Source organism: Pinus tabuliformis, chromosome X, assembly GCF_031772625.1.
Source record: "Pinus tabuliformis cultivar Carrire ecotype Pingquan chromosome X, CPIR1, whole genome shotgun sequence".
Taxonomy (NCBI): Eukaryota; Viridiplantae; Streptophyta; class Pinopsida; order Pinales; family Pinaceae; genus Pinus; species Pinus tabuliformis.
Window position 1 is genome coordinate 638,492,498 of NC_142308.1, and position 4,343 is coordinate 638,496,840.

Consider the following 4,343-nt stretch of genomic DNA (forward strand, 5'->3'; position numbering starts at 1 on the left):
AATATCATCAACCATGGTTGAATATTGTCAACCATGATCAAGGTTTGTATGATTTAATATGGTTAACCATGTTCAACAAAGATCGACCATGGTCAACCATGATCAGTCATGGTCATGTTTGGTCAACCATAGTCAACTTAAAACATTCCATGCTCTACCAACTCCTAATGGCTAACCGTGGTTAGAATGGTCAAATATGGTCAACCAAGTTCTCTATGGTTTAATATGGTCAACCATAATGGTCAATCAAGATCTCTATGGTTGAATATCATCAATAATTGTCGACCTTCTTCAACCATGGTTAACCCCATAAACCATCTCAACCATTAATTTAACCATTTTTGTAGCATTAGCATTAGCATTAATGTAACCTTGTCCATGGTCAACCTCTTCAACCTTGATCAACCTCAGCAACCCTTTTCAATCATTGTTCACCATAGTTAATGAATCCACCCCACACACTTTCATTGTAAATAGCACAACTCATTTAGTAATATGGTTGATATACATTGATCAATGACATTTTACAACTTTTATATGTCGATCAATGTACGAAAATGATGTCAACTAGCATCTAACAATTACATTAATCGGTAGATATCAAGCACATGAGTAAATGTGGTTGTGCTAGTTCCTACAAATCACAAAATTAGCATTTCCAATAGGCTTGGTAAATATGTTGGCCACTTTATTATTTGTAATACAAGATGCCAAGTCTTTTCCTTTTGATTGTATATTTTCTCTTACAAAATGACGTTGACATGTTCTAATATGTTTTGACCAAGCATGGTACACTAGATTATTTGGCAACTTGATGAAACTTTGGTTATAGTACTTGATAACTATATGAAACTTCTATTCTTCTCCAACATATTTAAGGATTCTCTTTAGCCATACTGACTCAAAGGTAGAACTACATAACACTTTGTACTGAGCTTGACACTTCCAATCAAATTAGAATTAGAATGACCTTTCAACTCAACATTACAATAATTAGTAAATTCAATGCCAAAATTAATAGTTCCTTTCATATATTGAAGAACCATTTTTGCAGCATTCCAATGATTATTACGAATTTTAATCATAAATTGGATAAGTTCATTTATTAAATATGCAATATTTAGCCTAGTTATATTAATATATTTCGACATTTCCACCAATTGTACATACCAAGTACCATCAACCTATTTTGTTCCATCATCATCATTGAGCTTGACATTTTTTCCAATAAAGTAATTGTATGAAAGGTACTAGGATTACTTCCAATTAGATTTGACTCTAAAGTCTCTATGTTAGAAGAAAGGTTTGACTTAGAAAACGTCAGCATGGATGAGTTGCATGGAATAATTACATCCTATGAAATGAGCTCAATGGAGAAGGATAGTATATCTAAGAGAGAAGCATCTTTTTCAACATCTAAGAAGATAGAGAAAAATAAGTAACATTCAAATCCATGTTCCAGTTACAGTTGTAGTGAATTTTAAGATGAAGAAATAGCCAACGTTGTGAGAAAGGTGAAAAGAGGAACATGCAAGTACAAATGAAATAATCCCTTAAAGTGTTTTTATTGTTGTGAATTTTTTCATTTTGTTTCAAAGTGTCCTTATGCAAATGATTTAGACAACGATGATGAATGAGGAGCTCCTAGGAAAGTAAATAAGAATAAAATAAAATACAAGAAACTAGGTAAAAAGAAAGCCTTCAAGAAAAGTTTCTATTCAAAAAAAAGATAACTCTTCATTTGATGAATAAAGTGATAACAATAGTGAAAATGACACATGATGATCTGAAATGAACATAAACTATACACTGATGTAGAATTGATTAACCATTAGAGATTTGAATGTTAGTTGAAAGCACGCAAATCGAGGAAAACTGCTCGACAAGAACACTTTACGACAGCTGATTAAACATAAAATCGATGCATAACATAATTGCAAATAGTAAAAACAGAGTTATACCAGATAGCAAGATTGATGACGAAGTTCGTCCCTGATAGAATACATCTCCAGGTCCACTTCCAAGATGGGCGACTGTTTTTATTAGGAATGAGAAGAAGGTGTTGATTACACATAGAATTTATCAGTTTTACTATCCACACAAGCACTTCTAATCATTGTCATTAGATAACCCTCTGAACCAGCTTTCCAACGCCGCTTATAGTTTCCAAAACTGACCCCGGATTCTCTCATAACTCTGAAAACAAAAACTGCCTATGTCCTCCAGAATCTGCATAAAAAAGTAAAAAACCCATCTAATGTCTTCAAAGAAGAAAATCCACCTTTTAAAGGTCTCCAGTCTCATCAAAACTTTCATGGGATGTTTACAGGATGAATTGGTTTCTTTTAGGTAGGGTTTTAGCTATGGTACTATTGGTATTAGACACCTGGTGAGCACCAGTATTGCAATAAGAATGTTGCAACTCCTGGGCTGCCAACTTTACTTTTATCAACCCAGTAGTTCGTAACAAACTTGGAAGCGTCGGTGCTATATGCACAAGTACTAGTTCTCACTGCAGGTTGTCACTTGGTTAGCCGACGCAAGATCATTAGGAGCTAAAGCCGACTTCTATAGATTTCAGAAGAAGCTCTGTGTATTATGAAAGGAAAGAAAGATTACTCTAAAGATGTTATTCTAACTGCAGAAAGGAGAAATACTGGAATGTAAAGAAAAACCTAGTAAACCCTAATTAAAAAGCTAATTCTACTTTTGCCAAAAACATTATGAAAACCATGAAAGAAATTCCATTACCTACTCAAGGAAGTAAACAACATCTAACCATGCTATTTCTGGAAGTAAATAAGCAAAAAACATATTTTTGGATTTTTATGTGTTTTTATGTGAATTTAACATGCATCTAATTTATTGTGTGTGAGTGTGGTAGCGAATAGGTGGCGTTATAGGGAGATTTGGAGCTTGGTAGGATGGAGAATGGTGTGGATGGGTCCTAGGAGGTCTTAGGTTTCCTTCTAGAGGCTTTTCCCACACTCGGATTTCAAAAGAAAGCCTATAGGAAAAACTACAGGAGGACACAGGAAAACTACAGGAGGAAAATAGGGAAGCTACAGGAGGCCTACAAGAGGAGGCCAAGAGAAATTTCCACTCTTTTGAGGGTCTGAGAGTGGTCGGAAAAGGTGTATGAAGATTGGAATGAGGTGTTAGGGTGCCTAAGGTCTAACATAAATCACCAGGAGAGAGAAAGATGATTGGTTTTTCTCAAGGAGAGAGGAAGAAGTTCTATGAAAAATGAAGGGAACTAGGGCAGAATTGAGGTGAGGTTTGGGAGACTTGTAGGGCATGGTTCAGATGGAGGGTGTGATTTCTGGTAAGCTGGCCTACTGCTGGAAGAGATCTGCTACATAGAAACTAACATCCAACCAAGAAAATCAGGCAACCAATGAAATGAATGCATCCTAGGAAAAACAGAGTTTTGCATTAAAATGGACTAAACTATGATGTAGAAGGAAATGTTGGGAAATGTTGTAAGAAAGGAAAGCATGCAGAAGGACTATTACAAATCAGGAAGTGAACATGATAAAGAATATCTAATGTAAAGAAAAATTGGACTATCCACCTACTAAAGAGCTGCAAACACTAGAAGTCCTAGGAATGACGAAAATATATGTTTTTGGGGCAGCAAGAGAATCTTTGCCTCAAATAATGGTCCCGGAGGGAGGAAGAAAGGAAAAGGCACTATTGCTAGCCTTTTGAATCTTCTCTGATCACTGCTTAACCTACTACAGAGAGTATAATATTAAGCAAGCTACTAAATCATCAAAAGCAACATGTTCTTAACCATAAAGGAAATACATCTAACAGAAAATTAATCTACGAACTCAGGTAAAGCATACAAATAAAAGTAAAGAGAAGATTGGCTACTTGGATTGGGCCCTAACCCAAGACCTTCAGCCCTTGGAGGTAACTCAGTGCTAGCTCAAAAATGATTCCATCTTCATTATAAAAAAAATAACAAGACTACATAAAGCTGTCACAAAATAGTAAGCTCGAAATTTGAGCAGAGTTTACACGAAAAAAAAAAAATCTGACCCCATTGAGGCCCTAGGCCTCTCTACTTATACATCTAAAGCTATCAATAGCTTCCTTAAAATTATGGAGGCTTGCCTTCCAAAACTTGAGATAATTATCAATCATCTTCCACTTGCTCGGCTGCTTTCTTAGTCCATGATTCGGCTGCTTGTACTTCGAGTTGAATGAAGGGGAATTCGAAGTGAGGAGAAATAAATGAGGGGGATTCCCTCCTATAAGTCCTCCCCTCTGTCTACTTTGAGCTATTGCTATAGTTTGACCATTAAATCCTTGGCTTTGACCTCAAAATCCATCAA